A 21,344-nucleotide genomic window follows, 5' to 3' on the forward strand; every position below is an offset into this window, starting at 1 on the left:
TCCTACAAGCGGAAAGATATTACTCCATAGGAGAACTGCTAGCAGTCAAACTCGCTTTTGAGGAGTGGCGGTATTTACTCGACGGGGCTAAACATCCCATCTCAGTGTTCACAGACCATTAAAACCTACTCTTCCTAAGGAACATCCACTGCATCAGTCTTCATTTGGCCAGGTGGGCAATCTTTTTCTCCCGGTTTGATTTCTCTCTAACATTCCGGCCGGGATCACAAAACCTGAAGGCCGATGCCCTATCACGCTCTCTCTCCTCCAAGAACACACTAGAGGAATAAGCGGTGTCTCCAGTCCTGGAACCAAAGTTTTTGCTGCCATCAAGGATCAACCTCCCCCGGCGAAGATCTTCGTGGTTCCCGAACTCAGGAAGAAGCTGTTAGCATGGGCCCATAAATCTCGCTTCTCCGGCCACACCTTAGAAAACTTAGGATGTCTCCAAAGGTCCTATTGGTGGCCTGCCATGAAGGTCAAGATATCTGAATTTATTTCCTCTTGCACCAAATGTGCTCAGCACAAGACATCCCGTAAAGCTCCTGCCGGAGAACTTCAACCGCTACCCATACCGACCCGTCCCAGGACTCATCTATCCATGGATTTCGTAACCAACCTCCCTGTCTCTTATGGGTACACTACCATCTGGGTAGTGATCGACCATTTTTCCAAAATGGTGCACTATATACCACTCAAAAAACTACCTTCCGCTCCTGATCTGGCCCAACACTTCATCTCTCACATATTCCGTCTGCATGGGTTACCGACCGAAATTGTTTCAAACCAAGGAGTCCAGTTCGTGGCCCGATTCTGTAGAGCCTTATGTTCAGCACTACAGGTCAAGCTAAAGTTCTCCACGGCCTATCACGCCCAAACCAACGGGTGCACAGAGAGAGTGAATCAGGACCTAGAGACATTCCTAAGAATTTATATGTCCTCTTCCCTGGATAATTGGGTGGATTCTTTACCCTGGGCAGAATTTGCACATAACAGTTCATATCATTTCTCCACCGGACAAACCACATTTCTCGTTGTCTACGGCCGTCATCCCAGAGTCCCTGAGTTCCAAAGTCTTCCAGTCTTCAATGTCCCAGCAGTCGATTCCTTGCTACAACTATTCTCCCTAATCTGGTCTCAAGTCCACTCCTCTTTAATGAAAACATCCAGTCGCTACAAGTCAGGGGCAGACAAGAGAAAAGGGTCTGTTCCCAGCATGAAAGTAGAGGATCAAGTTTGGCTCTCTACTCGTAATAGGTACCCTTGATGAAGTTTGCCCCTCGCTTCATCTGGCCCTTTGTCATTACTGAGATAATCAACCCAGTTGAGGCTACCCACTTACCTCAAGATCCCAAACTCCTTCCATATCTCCTTGCTCAAACCCTTGATCCTTAACCGATTCCTTAAATTCTGCCATCACCTCCTAAACTCCATACCGAAAGAGGGGAGGAATTAGAGATAAAACAAATTCTGGATTCTCGAGTCCGTTATGGTCAACTCCAGTATCTCCTGGATTGGAAGGGTTACAGACTGGAAGAGAGATGTTGGGTGAAGAGTGAGGATCTCAATGCATCTTGTCTAGTGGCTAAGTTTCATTCTGAAAACCCAGAGAAACCCAAGAAGTGCCAAGAGGTCACTCGTAAAGGATGGGGTACTGTCACGACCAGGGCTGTGAGGGGTCGGGGTCAGCGGCACTTACCTGTCCGGATGCTCTGGCAGTGTCCTTGTGGCAAGGGTGCAGGCACTTGGAGGTCCGCACTGCATGCTACAGGGGTCTGGAGGCATAGTGTCCTGGCTGCTAGTGACAATATTGCACACCTTGGCAGTGCTGCAGCACGAAATGGATGCCGCCATCTTGGATGTGGTCAGGTGACTCCTTTCAGCCAATCCAGTCAGAGCATTCCTGGGAGTCCATAGCAACCAATCCTGCACTTCTTCCGGGATTTAAGGGCTGATCTGCAGTCCTTTCATTGCCAGTGCAACGTTGTTCCCAGCCTAGCTGGGTGTTAGTTCTCTGAGCTCCCTGCTATTCCTTGTTCCTGCTGAGTCTCACATATAGTATACTGCTCCAGATTCCAGCCTCCCAGACACTCTGCATACCAGCGGTGCAACTCCCTACTACCACCACCAGAGGGAGCCCTTCTTGAGCTATCCTGACAGTCTGTGATCCTCCCGGACATCCCTGTTACCTGTTGGGTGTATCCGCAGTCCGCTCCGGGTGTATCTCGTCTCCGGTATGCATTCTACATCAGTGGGCCATTCATGAGCAACACACATCTCAGACCAGAGTCCTTTCAATATCTGACGTCCTATAAACTCCCCTGAATCCACCCTGGGTTCACCTCCACTAGTACTTAACCTTCTTGTGACAGATACACTAAAATAATAGGCGGAGGCACTAATTGGACAAGGACATTAACTAAACTTACTAGACACTTTCACCTGCTGACTAGTTATAGTTGTTCTTTCGGATTGGGTACAGGACACCTACGGTCACAATGCAATGGTCAGAATACAATCAGTGGCATCCCAATGGTGAAAATCTGAATGGATTTTGGTATATATTCTAACCCCAATCCTAACTCTAAGCCACCACTACCGCAGTCTAACCCTAACCGTCCCCTCCTGCAACCTAATCCTAACTGTCCCCTCCCGAAAACTAACCCTAACTGTCCCCTACCACAGACTAACCCTTACCTTCCTCCTAGTGCCTAACCCTAGCCATAATACTCACCGTCAGAATCTGCCAGAATTGTGGACATCAGGATTCTGACCATAAGGATCCTGACTACAGCCTGTTCTTTCTCCTTCAGCAGAATACCAAGCACATGATGATAAAATAGAGTAGGTTCCACTACTGTGCATTCTCCAGTAGAATGCCTGTCTTCACTTTCACCTATTTTTCACTCATCTGCCTTTCCCTTGCATTCTATACAGCCTAGTGCTGGGGTGTATCTCCTGCAGCAGCACGTGTAGCATAGGAGCATATTTTTCAAAAGAAATTTGCAGGATATAACTCGAAAACAGCCGTTTTTAGGGGATATCCGCTAAGTTCAAACATCCCCAAAATGAATCAAATGAGTCTGCAGCAGGTATCTGAGATATGTGGTGGCCCCCCCATTTTCAATCTCAAAAGCAGCCCCCATACGTTGGCCCTGTAGCTAACATCATCTTCAGATGACCCATAGTAACCCATGGGCTACTTCAGCAGATCCTTCCCTACTGGCTCCCACTGACGCATTTCAGCCTAATGGCTGCACATCCACATTAGGCTGGCCAGGTTAGAACTCATAAGTTTTCACTTTGCTTCCACATATTCACTGGGATGAACTCTTACTCTCATTGTCGAAGCAAGAAAAATATTGTAAATTCAAGAAAATATATTCATTTTTGCTATGCGAATTTACACATAATGTCTCATCATAACTGCATTAAAAATGTAGATTGTGATAAATAGACCCAAAAAAACTGACATGTTCAATATAAAAAGTTTCATTATCCAGTTACTGAAATTATAAACTACATGGCTTCTGTAGCAAACACTGGACACCAGGCAATGAGCTGTATATAACACACTGGACAGAAGGGAATGAGGTCTGTAATGTATACTGGCCACAAACACAGAATACACTTGTCTATAATGTGTGGATTCTAATGGTCAGAAGATTAAATAAGACTCGCATAACTATAAATATAGTGTGTGTATAGAATGTAAATATATATATACAGTATATACACTGTATACATAGTTCTCTAATCTCTAGGAATCTAATGAAGCGGACATGACTGGGGAGGAAAAAAATTACATCTACCAAAATGAATGCCGTACCTTCACTTGTGTACTATTTCCAGACACTTCCTGCTCTTATAAAAACAAATGAGGTAAAGCTACTGCATGCAGTAATGTGAAATACCTGAACATATTTGTGGTGAGAAAAGAAAAAGACCAGTCCAACTTTGTATGTGCAACTCCTATGAAAGCAAGAGCTTTAACCCCAGACATTAGAAGATATTTTCCAGCCCTCCGATTCTGCCAAACAGAGACATCGTTATACTCGTCACCATTTTATTGTGAGTTTCAAACAACTTGTCCACACTCTTTATTATAAGGAAGCATTAAATATACCTAGAAGCAAACATAGTTGTATTTCTTTAGTTCATTGGTTATAAAGATGTCTTGCATATTTTGTACAGCTGGAAACTTATCCATGAGAAAGGCAAAGGAGAACTAGCAAGGGTTGAGAAATGTGGCGCAGTATTGATTAAAGCGAATGTACCATGGGTTTATCGTTAATTGCAATAAATATTGCCTGATACTTTTGAGTTTTAAAGTTACATATTACATATTTTTATTATTATTGTTATGCATGAAGATGTTGCTGCTAGAGGTCACCTTTGTCTGCACTCCAATATAAAAAATATTGTGTATAGGTAATGCTCTACCTAGTGACTGCACCCATAGATAGATAGATAGATAGATAGATAGATAGATAGATAGATAGATAGATAGATAGATCGATCGATCGATCGATTGATCGATCGATAGACAGACAAGGAAGAGGTGCAATAGTGTAGTATGGTAACATGGTGCCCAATGAGACTATTATGTATAAATATATTTAAGTGCTTAGTGCTTATCTATTTGGTTTCAAAGTGTTCAGTGCTAGCCAAACTGTATTCATCCTCACATCTCCGGGAGTGCTGGGCATGCCTCCTGAGTAATTTAAACAGAGATATGCCCCCTTCCCTACAATGCCATGCTCCTTTTTCAGATGCATGCCCTTGGGGAGTGCAAAGAATTCCTACTTTGTAATCCCACATGCTGACCGGTATGGATAAAGTGGAGAAGTTGCCCATAGCAACCAATCAGCTTCTGTCATTTTACAGGCTGTGCTTATTTTATCTCCTATTTCTATGGGCCTGATTCAGAGATGGACGCTATTGTACAGCCGCTGGGACTTTAGCATGATTCAAGTTAATACATAAACCCAATGGTTTATGTACTAACCCAATGGTGGGAGAAATGCATATGCGAGCCCTGCAATCATGCTCACAGTACCCGACAACTTCAGTCCGATTGACCGGCTGCAGCTGTTTGGGGGCGGGGAGGGGGTGGCGCCAGCCTGCATTCATGGAAACAGGGGTGTGTCACCTTTCTGGGAGTGCTGAAGGAAGGCTCTGCGTAGGAAGCCACAGAATTCCTGGCCTCTGCAATGCAGGTCAAACATTCTGAGTAGTCTTTGGCTTTCTCAGATGGTCATGATGGTGATCCGATGCTGCGTCTTCTGAAGACACAGCATCAGATCATCTGCATGAACATCAGCAAATCTGAGTAACCTCAGATTACACATTACTGGTTACCTCAGGTTACTCAGGATGGCCAGTGTTTTCACGCTGTAGGGCCAGAGAAGCTGCTTTAGAAGATGAAGACACTGGCCTCGGCATGCCTGGGGACATGCATTCGCTTTTGAGAACGCTGGCCAGAAAATGGGGTGGGGGACAAGGCGGCGAGATCTGTACATGCATATTGCGGCTTCTGTGCATGCACAGATCTCTCACCATCTAAGATGTATGTAAACCATCAGGTTTGTATAAATCTCTGAATCAGGCTCTATAACTATAACGCCAAACATTTTGAATTTGTGACAAATCCACCCAAACTACTAACTAAATACCATTCCAACTTTAGTGAAAACAAATGATAATCCCTGATCATCTCATTTATAGTTTTCTTCTATCATGTTCTCAGATTTAAAGTACACAGGTAGAACATCTTGCAGCCAATCAGATTATTGAAATAATTATTGGAACAGGGTCCTATCTACCCCTTGGCCAGGATGGCACTCATCAGGGGTGCTGGCCGATGGGGGGCGCCATCCGGCGGTGCCACCCATGCCCAGGGGGTAGAATCAAGACAGGACTGCCAGGACTGGAGTCCAGAGTACACCCCTGACTTCTAGATGTCCAGGGCCGGGCAGCCGCTGACTGGTACACAGAATGAATTAAAATGTTTTTCTTTTTTTGACAAGGCGTACATGATGTCATGACGTCCCGCGTACCGCATTGCTGCACTGAGGAGCCGGCTACAGCTGCAGCCAGAAGATGTTAAGTACTATCTGTGGGCTGTGTGGGCTGAGTACGGGGGGACAGGGGCTGGAGCTGGGGAGACAGAAGGCATATGGCTGGGGAGAGAGAAGGAGGATGGCTAGAGAGACAGAAGGAGGATGGCTGGGGAGATAGAAAGAGGATGGCTGAGGAGACAGAAGGAGGATGGCTGGGGAAACAGAAGGAGGATGGCTAGAGAGACAGAAGGAGGATAGCTGGGGAGACAGAAGGAGGATAGATGGGAAGACAGAAGGAGGATGGCTAGAGAGATAGAAGGAGGATGGCTAGAGAGACAGAAAGAGGATGGCTGGGGAGGCAGAAGTAGGATGACTAGAGACACAGAAGGAGGATGGCTGGGGAGACAGAAGTAGGATGACTAGAGACACAGAAGGAGGATGGCTGGGGAGACAGAAGGAGGATGACTAGAGACACAGAAGGAGGATGGCTGGGGAGACAGAAGGAGGATGACTAGAGACACAGAAGTAGGATGGCTGAGGAGACAGAAGGAGGATGGCTGGGAGACAGAAGGGGGATGGCTGGGGAGACAGAAGAGAGTGGCTGGGTAGACAGAAGGGGTTGGCTGGGGAGACAGAAGGGGGACACCCATGGACCAAGCTGGTCTTGAGGGAGGTGGTGAATGATACAGATCATTGAAGTGGAATGAGCATGGTGATAGGTCCCGAAAGGGAAGGAGCTGGTAAAGAGTACATGGGCCTAACTGTGGAGGCATAACGATGCCCCACAAGATGGTGCTGCCCCCCCTCTCTATTCGCATACTTTATGCAAAAGGCATGATCACCACAGTCGGGGCTCACTGGAACTTTCTGCAGCCCTGGTCATGGCGTGATAACAGTATAGGGGTCGGCAGCTGCTCCTCTCTGCAGCCACAAGCAGGGGCGCTGGGCGGGGGGATAGCAGGTACTAATTACCCAGGCTTGCTGGAAGGGCCTGGCGCGGGCCCGGGTCTGGCGCCGCCTGCCTGTGGGGGAAGCGATTACACTGATCACTCACAACGACCTCCTCCCCAGCGCTGCAAAAATGTTTGTCTGTTTTTCTTAAGGAGGTGTGGCCATGCCTCCCATGATTACGCCACGCCCCTTCATTCGGGCCCGTCTGCCCACAGGGTGGGGGTTCCTACAGTGCTGACTGATCAACAGTGATTGGCAGCACGGCAGTCACTGGGGGAGGTTGCAAGGACGCAGAGTGGCTGGGAGATGCATCTGCTAGGGGCGAATGCTGGAAGACTATCTTCTCGCAGCTTCTCACTATGCTTTAATGACAGGTTGCGTTGTTTGCGACCATGTCAGTTAACGCACTGCCTTGTGTAGTCGCAAATGATGCAACCACGCCAGGCAAGTGGTTAATCATATTTCCTCATCTAACATGTAAATCTTTATTTGTGGTCACAATTTTTAATTTCCTTTTCATTTAAAACACTGTGGTACTTTTAGAACACGACAGCCAACTTGCAATTACAAGTGTTCCAGTAATAGGGGTGGGGGCAGTAATAGAGAAAAAATAGTTAGTGGAAAGACTGTTACCATTTAAGGTAAATTTCCCCAGTAAATAGGAAAAAACCTGCAAGTGACCTTGACTGAGCTTTAGGAGTTGCCTTATCTAATATAGATCATGGGATGGGATTTCACCATATTACATTTATAGAGGTCCATTCATGATGTTTTGAGTAAATTTATTGTTACTGTTAGCTATATATACTGTAGCTATATATCGCATCAGTTAGATGCGATATATAGCTTGGCTAAGTAGCAATTCATGTATACTTACCCTTCCGTTGAAGTGAACCATTGTCCATGGCACCAGCGATCCTGTGTTCATCTGTGGTTCTCAGTGAAGCGTGGAGTTGGTAGCCAGGTCTGTTCTGCGCATATGTCGCAGTTCAGGAGAGGCTGTTGGGGCTGCTGGGATATAAAGGGGTGGGGCTATAATGAGTGCTGGACTGACAGACAGGGACGTAATCAACTTCCTTGTCCTTTTTGCATTGTAGTACAGATTACACCATCCTGAGATGGTGAATCTGTACACAGCAGCGAAATGGAAAGCTAAGCTTTATATTCTATTATGAATCGCACTCACCATACAAAGTATAGTGATGCGATTCAGCCACACAGGGGTTTCACTGGAGAAGTCAGGAACTTTTCTACGGAAACCCGCTCTGAGAATAGCGCTAAGCAGAGAAAAGCCCTGTTTACCCTAAATTAGACCCCATAGCATACTTGCCTACTTTTGAAAACTAGTTTTAGGGAGATTATAGTTGGTAGTAGAATGCAGAACGTGGCTCACTGTTGAGGGGATATGTCATGCTTTGCTCAAAGGGTGTGTCTAATGCCACCTGTGGGCATATCTATTGCCACTCAGGGTGTGTCCTGCACTGAACCAGGAGACCTGCAAGTATGTCCCTTTCCAATACAGTGTCCAGCATACACCCCCCTCATACCCACACATTGCCAAGAATACGCACAACCCCTATATCCATATAGTGTCCAGCAAACACCCCCATACCCATAGTGTTCAGTATACACTCCCCATACTTGCACAGTGCCCAGAATGCAACCCCCCATAACCACACATTCACAAAGTGCTCAGCATACACACACATCCTATACCAACACAGGGCCCAGTATATACCCCCACATATACCATACAGTGCCAGGCATGCATCCCCCATAAAAAGAGATTCAACAAGTGCCAAGGATACACCCCCAATACCCACACAGTACCCAGCATACACCCCCTCCATACCCATACACTCACACAGTGCTTAGCTTACACCCCTATACCCACACAGTGCCCAGCATATGACCCCACATATAACCATACAGTACCAAACACACATCCCCCATACCCACACACTGACACAGTGCCCAGTATACACCCCCATAACCGTACAGTGCCTAACATACACCCCCTACTCCCACACACTCACACAGTGGCCCTGTTTCAGAGCCGGACGCTCTGACAGAGCGCTCGCTCTGAATCAGGGCCGGCCTTCTTGTTTTTTAGAGCGGCCTCCTGGCCGCTCGCATAGCTGTGGGTGACCACCCACAGCTATAGCGAGCGGCCAGGAAGATGGTCGCGATGGTCAAGACCATCGCGACCATCGGGCTTGCGACAAGACCCTTGTGGTAGGGTCTCACAGAGCCGAAATCTCTCCCACTGACATCACTCGTGATGTCAGTGGGGCCGCCCCCAAACGGAGGCGTTCACATGGGAACGTCTCCGTTTGGGCAGCCACTCCCCCGGCCTGCCCACCAAAGGGGGCGTGCTGTCACTCAAGATTGACAGCACGCCTCCTTTGGTACGAGACCCGGAGCGAAGGTTTGCCCGTCGCGAGCGTGTCTGAATCAGGCCCTGTGCCCAGTATACACCCCCCATACCCACCATGCACTCATAGTGCTAGACACACACATCGGACCTCATTCAGACCCGCTCGCTAGCGCTGTGCGCTCGGAAGCGGCCCGATGGTTTGCGTATGCGCACACTTCGTTCTGCGTGTGCACGAACTACTCTGTGCGATCGCATCCCGCTCGCTCGCCCAGCAAACACAGCCCAGTAAAATGAGTGACAGGAGAGGCCGTTTGTGGGTGGTAACAGGGGCAGGACACTAATAACGGGGGTGTGGAGGTGCAAACGCAGGCGTGCCTCAGTGTTTCAATGCCGTTTTTAAGGCGTGCACAATTAACAGGCAACATCATAGTACACATTACATGCCTGTTTTTTACACTGAAGTCCTGCATTAGGCAGGGTAAGGCAACCACAAGCACAGCGTTCGCTACTGATGGTGCTCTATGTACCAATGTTTTAATACACTTCCTGGAGATGACGTGCACTAGTGGGTGTCTCAACATATGCTTATGGGTGTCTGCATGCACAGATCGATCGCTCGCACAGCCAAGATGGGTGTGCTTATGCCTTGGCGAGCGATCGCTTCCCATGTCTTCACTTTGAAAAATTTGCATACGCTGGATGCGAGCGATCGCATATAGTGAGTGGCTCTGAATCACACACATAATAGTAAATAGTATGTCACACACATAATAGTAAAATAATACTATACTATTATTCTATACCTGCAGCACAGCCACACAGCATCTGACATAGCCATGTGTAGAGCAGCAGAGAGCAGGGATATCTAGAGGAGATGGTAATTATTTTTCTTTCATATGCTCTCCCCCTGGTGGCCCCCGGCAGCAGCTACAACTAGAGAGGGTGCTTTACAGCAAGTTATTCCCGACAGCACTGAGGCGAGGAAGAGGAATGCGGGGGTTTTAATTAATTTTCCGGGGCATCGGGAGACTCTACCTTGATCCGGGAGTCTCCCACAGGATGCGGGATGGTAAGCAAGTATGCCCAATAGAGAGGGAATTTTGGTGTCTATTTATGAAAGTTTGAAATAGATAAGAAGAAATAGCAAGAAAAGGTATAATATGTCACAAAGCAAATGAAAAGTATATTTTAATTCAAACATTATGTGGAAGTTCTTGAATCATTATTTGAATCATTATTTGGGGTAACTTTTGTTGAGAGAAAGTTTTGTTTCCATGGAGAAACAAAAATTAAGCTACTTGTAAAGAGCAGAGCCATAACAGGGAGACAATGCGTCCAGAGCCAGCCCTGCCACCTGTACATGTGAAGGAGCAGGGCCACTATGGGGACTAGGAAGCATCCTAAGGAGGCACAGGGGGCTCTCCAGCGGATCTGCAAGTCATATACAGAGGCCGTAGGGAAGCAACAGTGCACCCCTCAGACCTGGGGGTCCATGTACTAAGTGGAGTTAAGGGGGCCAAATGAAAAGGGCAGAGAAAATCACCGTACATATCGCTTCTTGATATGTACTAAAGTGTTTTCTCTGTCTAAGAGTGGGAAAGAAAATCATATTGCCATAGGCACCTATGGCAGCATTAAGTAACCCAACTATTACTAAGAAGACATGTCACTTACCGTCAGCCATTTTCTCCAGAACCGGCTTCATCACCTCTAACTGACTGTTTCTGCTTCTCCTCACTTGAAGTAACAAAAAGCTTTTGCCACTTCCGATCAAATGTCAATAAAGTTTGTTTAAAAAAAAGAGAAACTTTCCCTCTGCTCCAGCTGCACAGGACTTGGGAAACCATAGAAGTGACAGACGAGAGTCCACAGTGCAGAGGCAGAATCTGTCTGTGCCGTCACCGCCGAGGAGGTGACTTTTTGTTCACCCTCTTTGGCAGGTCCATTCTTTGTAAAATTGCCGTAGCACCGATATCAGGCGAAGCAGGAGCAGCATGATCTCCATGGAAAGAGGATTCTTCGTACATGGAATACTTGATCTGTGTGGCGGCACCAGTCACACACCCCTAGTTATGGCCATTGTAACCAGGAGAAAACTGTCACCCGAGGATCAGAGTCTCGGCATGAATTGCAGAACATTATATATCGCAGGATATGCAGCAATAGTGATTTTAGTAAAGATGTGCACTGACACCCGTGTTTTGATTTTTGTTCTAAGGCGCCCATTTATCAAAGGTAATATGAGGTAAATTCCCCGAAAACACCTGTTTTCGGGGGTTTACCTTAAATATTAAGTATCCCCCGGATGTATGAAAGAGGGACCGCAGCAGGTATCTCCGATACCTGCTGCGATCCCTCCATTGCTGCCCGCAGCCGCCTCCCCCATAGGTTTCTATAGGGGATGCGATGCTGCCAAATGTATCAATATCGGGAATGGGTGCCGCTCATGTGCAGTCCGCGGGACTGTTCATGCGCAGCAGTCCCACATGCACTCCGGCCACACATACATTCAGCCGGTATGATCGCATTTTGCAATGCGATCATGGGCGGTACTGGATGCCCTGATCGCATTGCAAAATGCGATCATTAATAAATGGGCCCCTAAGTCATCCTCATGTTTTGTTTTTGGCAAAACCACCTGTAAGTGATTTGGCAGTGGTGTATCTAGTGGTCCCAGCACCCCCGTATTGTAACTAGGGACAGAGCACTATGAAAAAGGGGCGTGGTCTCATGGTGAAGGGACATGGCCTTACAATAATACCCCCAATTCAAATTACACCACACAGTACTGCCCTTTACTCACATTACACTGCATACTAGTGTCCACAAAGTAGTATCCCTTATACTCATTATGCCACACAAAGAGAAAAATAAAAACCCCCAGGGGTTGGGTAAGGAATGCCAATGCTCAAAATCCTGACGCTGGAATCCTGACAGGGTTAGGAAACCGACACCTGTTAGTAAGTATCCTAATCCTCCCCCTAACCCAAACCTCCCTCTCAGCAGCCTAATCTTAACCCTCCCCCCCTCCTGCAAGCCTAATCCTAAACCTCACCCCCGCAGCCTAACCCTAACCCTCTAGTGCCTAAGCCTACCCTGGGACGCCGAGAGGGGAGGGGAGTGGGTACAGATTACCCGGGCCTGGGCTTCCAGAGGGGCCGGCGATGGCCCGGGTCCGGTGCCACTCCCCCCTCCCTTCTCTCTCAGCAGCCCAGCACACGGCGTGTGCTGAGCTGCAGTGGGAGACTGCTGTGGCTGCTGAGCAGCAGCCACAGCAGTCTCCTTTGCCTGTGGGAGGGGAGCGATCACACTGATCGTGCTCCCCCTGGCTTTGCGCCGGGCTGAGGGGCTTATAGCGCCCCCAACCCCGGCGCGCAGTGCCGCCTTGCGGCGCTGCCAAACTATTTTTTTTCTCTCAAGGGGGCGTGGCCACACCTACCGCGCTTAGGCCACGCCCCTCTGTACCTGGGCCCGCCGCGGCTCTCTACGGCCCTGCCCGGCGCACACCAGCACCCATCTCAAGATTTCTTTAAACTTTTTTTATATATATATATACAATTCAGAATACCGCCACGGGTGAAGAGGCTGGTGTGTTGGGGGAGAGGAGGGGAGGTTATCTGGTCCAGTCATAGGCAGAGTGCAGATGACTGGACTTTCACTGTAGCATATACTGTATTCCTTGCTAATGTGCACTGCGCACCGCAGAGCCGCCTCACCGCTGCGGAGATACGGATCTTGCGAGGTGATGACATCATCATCTCGAGAGTGTCTTCTCCAGGCTCCAGGAATGGGAGCCGGAAGCAGGCAGCCCTGTGTGGGTATATTATACTATAGAGCCAACAGCAGGTGCAGGAGATGGGGGTAATCACTAGCTTTCCTAGCCCAACAACCTGCTGTCAATGCATTTACAGGCAGTGACCCCTTCAACTCACATGCTTATCCATGAGAAGCGAGTGGGGACGTTTGATGCCTTTCTAAAAGATATGACAGGTGGGTAAGGGTTATAACTTCAAGCCCCCTTTAAAGTAAGGTACATTTACTACCATATATGGGCACAGGGTCACTTCTTTGGAGGAACTAAAGCCTTGAGAATATTATATGACAGTGAAAAGGGAATGTATCAAAAAGTTGGAGTAAGTCAATATAAATGATCCCACTTTTTTTGTAGGTCTACTATAGGATACTTTATGCAGTGATAATGGCCAGCAGCACATACTATGCAATTGCCCATTTTGAAGTGTTATAGGATACCTGTACACACCAGAGTACTCAAATGTTTATGCATAATATGTTAAAACACCCCCAAAGTATAAGAGCATATTAGTACAGTAAGGCTCACTCAAAGTGCCATATAATAGAACATCCATACATACAGAATAGACACAATACTACAGCTAAGGGTTTTTTCTAAAAGCAGATATACTGTATTGTCAAAGTTTATTGCAATTCTGATTTCGGTAAATATTCAGATTGTTGCATAATATTAGATGTTAATAATATGTTTTTTGCTATGGTGATTGCTCACAGTACTATGCATGTGTATAGTGTAATGCACAGTGCAGTGTGATGTTTAGTGTATATTTCTCAGTGTTGTGTCTTATGTGTGTAGTGTAGTATTTCTCAGTGTTGTGTATTTGTTTAGTGTATATTGCACAGTACAGGGTATATGTGAGTTCTGTATACAGTGCTAATTATGTGTATAGTATAATGCACATTGTTAAATGTACAGTGTTTACTGCACAGTGCTGTGTATATGTAAACTCTGTATATTGTATACTGCACAGTGCTATGTATTTTTATAGTGTATAGCACAGTACTGTTTGATATGTACTGTAGCATTACACAGTGCTGTTTAGTGTAGTATTGCTCAGTGATTTATATCTATTGATTTCCGTAATTTCATATTTATTCTACATATCTGTGCACTGTGCTCCAATATATTGTGGTGCACAGTGCATACAGTTCATATTATGCCACAGCGCAGCCACTCCCCCCAACATGCTGTGGCCACACCTCCTCCAGAAGTTGCTGTACCAGGGCCCAAGATTTCTCTGGGCAGCCCTGAGCCTACGCATCCCACATACCCCAATACTTACCATTGGGATGGCACTGCTGGGAATCTGACAGGTGTCGGGATTCCGGCGTCGGCATCCCAATGGTATTTAAACTAGAGATGAGCGGTCCGGATTCTGTGTAGTCCGGACCGCTCAGAACATGGTGGATCCGAGCCCACCCGAACGCAAGTTCGGGTGTTCCCGCAGACTCGTATCCCCTGGCGAGTCCGAACGTCATGTGAATGACGTCGGATTCTCGCAAGATTTGTTTTTCTATACAAGGCGCTGAGTCCTGTTCGCGGTACCTTGTATAAAAAACACAGAAGTAGGCACACGCATCCTGCGCACCGCTCTGCTAAGGGGACACGATGCTCTATACTATGCTGATGGCTATGAATAGTGGCACTGATAGCACACTGCGCTATACTCTGCTGATGGTGGCTATGTATAGGGGCACTGTGACAGCACACTGCGCTATACTCTGCTGATGGCTATGAATAGGGGCACTGACAGCACGCTGCGCTATACTATGCTGATGGCTATGTATAGGGGCACTGACAGCACGCTGCGCTATACTCTGCTGATCGCTATGTATAGGGGCACTGACAGCACGCTGCGCTATACTATGCTGATGGCTATGTATAGGGGCACTGACAGCACCCTGCGCTATACTCTGCTGATGGCTATGTATAGGGGCACTGACAGCACGCTGCACTATACTCTGCTGATGGCTATGTATAGGGGCACTGACAGCACGCTGCGCTATACTTTGCTGATGGCTATGTATAGGGGCACTGACAGCACGCTGCGCTATACTCTGCTGATGGCTATGTATAGGGGCACTGACAACACGCTGCACTATACTCTGCTGATGGCTATGTATAGGGGCACTGACAGCACGCTGCGCTATACTTTGCTGATGGCTATGTATAGGGGTACTGACAGTTCGCTGCGCTATACTATGCTGATGGCTAAGTATAGGGGCACTGACAGCACACTGCGCTATACTTTGCTGATGGCTATGTATAGGGGCACTGACAGTACGCTGCGCTATACTATGCTGATGACTATGTATAGGGGTACTGACAGTACGCTGCGCTATACTGTGCTGATGGCTATGTATAGGGACACTGACAGCACGCTGCGCTATACCTTGCTGATGGCTATGTATAGGGGCACTGACAGTACGCTGCACTATACTATGCTGATGGTTATGTATAGGGGTACTGACAGTACGCTGCGCTATACTCTGCTGATGGCTATGTATAGGGGCACTGACAGCACGCTGCGCATACTATGCTGATGATGGCTATGAATAGGGGCACTGACAGCATGCTGCGCTATACAATGATGATGGTGGCTATGTATAGGGACACTGACAGCACGCTGCGCTATACTATGCTGTGGCTATGAATAGGAGCACTGACAGCACGCTGCGCTATACAATGATGATGGTGGCTATGTATAGAGGCACTGAGCACGCTGATGTATGCTGCGCTAAACTCTGTTGATTAAGTGGCTATGTAAGGGGGCACTGACCGCACGCTGATGTACGCTGCGCTATGCTATGCTGATTAAGTGGTCGTGTCCAAAAACTCCAGACTTACAAGTGGCAGTGTGTACAAAAAAAAGGTTAAATAAAAAGTAAAAAAATAAAAAAAAAAAACCTTCAAGAAAGTTACAAGTTTTAAAAAAAAAACTTGTATACATTACAAGCACCATGACTCCTTGGGCCATACCCCACTGTGTATACAAGCACTGTGACTCCTTGGGCCAAACCCCACTGTGTATATAAGCACTGTGACTGCTTGGGCATAAGCCCACTGTGTATACAAGCACCGAATCCGTATTGCGCTATCTTTCAATTCTGCCATTGCTGTGTGGCAATGTTTCATAGATGTGCTTTAATAAACTGTGGTGTCTGTGCCGCTGCTTTGGCGCTTAGTATCCAGCCAGCTCACTGCAGCCTTTGGCCAATAATGGTGAAAACAATATTATGAGCTGTGAGGTTGTCTAAAATGACTGTAAATGACTGGAAATTAATGTTATTAAGGTTAATAATACTCTAGGAACAAAAAAATGCCCAATTTATGTAATTTTAGCTTTTTTTGTCATTTTATGTAAAAATTCCAAATCCAAAGCCAGTCACCGCAGTTTGGCAAATCCAAATCCAAAGCCAAACGACGAATTAGAACCAAATCCAAATCCGGCAAAAAATGGTCCGGCGCACATCCCTAATTTAAACTACATATACCTCAACAGGAGGGAGAAGAAGTCAGTGAGGAGGACGAATATAATACATACATGTGGAGGAATAAAGTTGCCAGGAGGAAACCGCAGTCAGCAGGGCTGCCATCAGAAATTGTGGGGCCCGGTACTGACAAAATAGGCAGGGCCCCCTCCCCGGGGGACGGGGCAGTGGTAGGCGGAGCTGTGCATAATATTGGTGGAGCTACATCGGGGGTAGGGCATCAACTGGTGCGTAAATGAGTTTAAACATTCTCAAAGTTTGGGCTGTTGGAGTGGTTATTATAACATGACAATCTATCATAATATATGAAACTATACAAATAAAGCAGTGTAGGAGAGCAAACTGCTATAAATTCACACACAAAGAAAACCAGACTCTATACATTGAAATACCTGGATCCACATAAAATACATTGAGATACCCGGATCCACAATATATGGAATAGCCGGATCCACATAAAATTCATTGAAATACAAGGATCCACATAAAAGCCAGAAGGAAGGAAAAGTGCAGGACAGGGAGAGTTGGACCTAGACATGGTAGGGGAGTCGTGGCACAGGGCAAGGAAGGCTGGACCTTAATGGGGGGCACAGGGCAGGGAAGGCTGGACATGGGAGGGCACAAGGCTGGGAAGGCTGGACTGGGGGAACAGGGCTGGGAAGGCTGACTGGACTAGGGAGGCACAGGGCTGGGAAGGCTGGCTGGACTAGGCAGGCACAGGGCTGGGAAGGCTGGCTGGACTGGGGAAGGGCACAGGGCTGGGAAGGCTGGCTGGACTGAGGAAGGGCACAGGACTGGGAATAATGGCTGGACTATTGGGGACACAGGACAGGGAAGGCTGGCTGGACTGGAGGGGGAACAGCACAGACAAGAACGGCTGGACTAGAGGGGGGGCAGGACAGGCAACAATGGCTGGACTGGGAGGGGTGTGCAGGGAAGGCTGGCTTGCTGGACTGGAGAAGAAGTGCAGAGAAGGCTGGCTGGACTAGAAAAGGGGTGCAGGGAAGCTTTGTTCCCTTCCTTTTCAGCGGCCACAGAGTGCCCTCCTCCTCCTGCAGCCTCCAGTCTCCATCAATTCCGGAATGATGAGTGGAGCCCCCTTCATACAGCCCCTGTGAGCCGGCCCAGCACCAGGGTCAGACAGCCCCTTGCGAGCTGGCCCGGCATCAGAATTATACAACAGCGAGCTGCGCCACCCATAGGCCTCTGGGAAATGTAGTTCTGAGTCCTCCGGCACCAGCCTGAGCATCAGACTGCACTGCAGCTCCCATGGTGCCCCCGTACATGGTAATAGAAGGACCTACTTCTGAAAAGTAGTTCAGACTCTGAACTACCTACTATGCGATTCTACCCCTTGGCTGTGGGTGGCACCGCTGGGCAGCACCCCTCCCCCAGCCAGTGCCCCTGGCGAGTGCCATCCTGGCCAAGGGTTAGATATACCCAGGGGTTAAAGTGGGCCGGAATGGGGCGGACCTGCATTCTGTCACCTCTTTTTGGAGACGGAACCAGTTCTGCCTCCTCCGACCCACCTAACCCCGGAGCCGCAGTGTGGCTCTATTCGCCGGGCGCCAGCTGAGATATTGTTACCAGCAGGTGCCCGGCTCCCTCCCTGCAGTGCCAGCTGGAGGCTGGAGCTCACTCTTGAGAGATGGAGTCATGACGTCTCTCCCATAGTTCAGCGGAGCAGCCAGGCGGACCGGAGGCAGCGGACGCAGGAGCGGGGCTTAAGCTAAGAATTTTTTTGTTTTTTTAAGCAGCTTCATATTGGTGGTATAACTTCTGGGTGCACTACAACTGGGGGCATTACTCAGGGGTATTACTATTGGGGCATTACTACTGGGGGCATTTACTTGGGGGCACTACTACTGGGGGCATTTACTTGGGGGAATTACTATTGGGGGTACTACTACTGGGGGCATTTACTCAGGGGCATTACTATTGGCACTACTATCGGGGGCATTTACTCGGTGGCATTACTATTGGGTTTCACTACTACTGGGGTCATTACTACAGGGGGCATTACTATTGGCGCTACTACAGGGGGCATTACTACTGGGGGCATTACTTCTACAGGGGGCATTATTACAGGGGGCACAACTCCTGGAGGCACTGAATAAGGGGCATCACTACTGGGATCACTGAATAAGGGACACTACCACTGTGAGTACTGCATAAGGGACACTACCACTACTGGGGGAACTGCATAAGGGGCACCACTACAATGAGCATCGCATAAGGTGCACTACTGCTGTGGGCATTATGTATAAGGGGCACTACTGCTGTGGGCATTGTATAAGGGCCACTGCTACTATGGGTATTAAGTGTATTACGGTCACTACTACTGTGGGCATTGTGTATAAGGGGCACAAATGTGCATATTATGTATAAGGGGCACTGCTGTGTGTCATACATGAATAAGGTACACTGCTATGTGGTGTAATGTGAATCAGGGGTGAATCAAGATTGTGATACTGTGTGGCGTAATTTGAATTTGGAATACTATTGTGTGACCACGCCTCTTTTTAAAACTATGCCCCTTTTTGTCCCTTTTTTTTTAAAACGCCAAGGATGGGGGGGGGTTACCTCCACCACTTCTCTAGGACTTTAAGCACTGGATACACCCCTGTGATTTAGTTTCGGTTTTGGCTTTGGATGTGGATTTCCTCAAAATAAACATTTATTTCTAGTCATTTACAGTCAGTTTTGACCATCTCACAAATCACAATTTTGTTTTCACCAATACTGGCCAAAGGCTGCAGCAAGCTGACTGGCTAAACTAAGTGACAGAGCAGTGGCACAAACATATGGCAGTTAAAATGTATATAGCACATCTATGGGCCATATTCAATTAGTTTCACGTACGCGATAAAGTTTTGCATGCCAGCCTTTTCGCCTACATCGCGTATTTTAGCCGCGGAAACTTATCATGCGCATACCCGCTATTTGCCCTACTAAATTCCAAAAGATGCGAAAACGGCGACACGCAATGTCAGAACAGGTGAAAAGTGGTGTCAAAATTGGGGAAATCAGCCTGAACCCCCCAAAAAGATGCAGAAACATTGGGGATCAATGTAGTAATGTCTGATTAGCCCTATTAAAACTGTTTGGGGCACTTAAGTTTGGACAATTGCCACTAATTAGCTCCTTTGCACAAGTGGTGAAGAATAGCATAAAGCAGTATTTTTGGGGGTGATAAGTAGTCCTGTCAAGATTGGGGTACCTGAAAATGGGTGCTAGCATCTTTTAATGTCTCTAAAGTGCAGTTTTAATAAATGCGAATTTCCACCCTCATAAAAACACCTGCAATCCCAAAATCACTTGACCCCTTCTTAGTGCTCCCCCAGAACCTTATTTCACTAGTTTGCGAACTTGTCCCCCCACTTTGTGTATTTTCACCCCCAAATTCAAAGTACTTTTTGGGGTGTTCTTACGTTTTTAGGATTTGTCTATGCAGTTGTCCTTTGGGGGGCTGTCCCAAGGGGTCTGAGTTGTATTCCCACCTTTGCACCCCAAAACAAAAAAGTTGCACTTGTTTTCTCCTGCTATTCAGAGGCAAATCTTTTTCACCTATTACATTGCACTGACTTTCTGCGAACGCGAAAAGAGGATGGAATTGAGGGCCTGATTCAGAGCCGGACGCTATTTGCGCTCGCTCGTTCAGAAAAAGGGGCCGGCTATTTAAATTGAGCGCTCGCTCTTTGCGGTCTGTTGACGCCTCTATGTCTGAGCGAGCGAACAAAATATGCGCACGCTATTTTGTAAAGACGCCCCCTGGCAGCTCGCATCCTACGTCATCTCCGCTATTTATTAGATTAATCGAGTACATCGAAAGGCGTCTGAACTGCTCGCAGTGCTTGTGGTTGGATTTTCCTACCGCAATCATGCGAACAGTTCAGGCTAAGAAACAACCAAGTGACGTGGTCAATGACGCTGCTTTGTTAATTATGCACACCCTTAAGATGCCCGTTTTAACCATTTGGCACGCCTGCGTTCGGATCTCCACTCCCCGTTTTCATGCACCTTCCCCTGTTACCACCCACAAACGCCTCATCCTGTCACTCAAATTAGTAGGCACTCGCAATTTTGCGAACACACGTTTTCCGACCGCACTGACTGGTTAGCGCATGCGCATTACGACCCATACGCATGCGCAGATGTGCGAACATCGCTCGGAGCAAACGAGCGGCCGTTTACGAGCGGCTCTGAATCAGGCCCTGAATATGGAGATAAGTTTTCGACAGGCGAAGAGTCACAATCGGCGGTACTTTTTCGCGGATCTCGGCTTTTCACTTCTAATTGAATACGGCCCTATGTTTGTTAGAAGTTAGTTTCTAAAAAACATACACAAAAGCCTGTTTGCACTGGACTGTAGGTGCTAGTTACTAGTGTCTGACTAACAAACATACACAGTGACAAAGAAGCCTGCAGTCTTTTACATGCTTCCAACCCACTCCATCTATCTACAACTTTCTCTAATGGCGACTAGTACAGGGGCGTTTCTAGAGAGGAGGGGGCCCGTGTGCAGTCTCCATCACGGGCCCCCTCCAGTCCGCCTGGTGGCTGGCTGAAAACTGAGTGGTGGGCGGCCAGCGACGCACTTGTAGACTTTGGGCACTAGAGTGTGCCCAGAGTCTATAGCGCATGCACAG

This window comes from Taudactylus pleione, unplaced genomic scaffold, assembly GCF_031769625.1.
Source record: "Taudactylus pleione unplaced genomic scaffold, aTauple2 ptg000330l, whole genome shotgun sequence".
Taxonomy (NCBI): domain Eukaryota; kingdom Metazoa; phylum Chordata; class Amphibia; order Anura; family Myobatrachidae; genus Taudactylus; species Taudactylus pleione.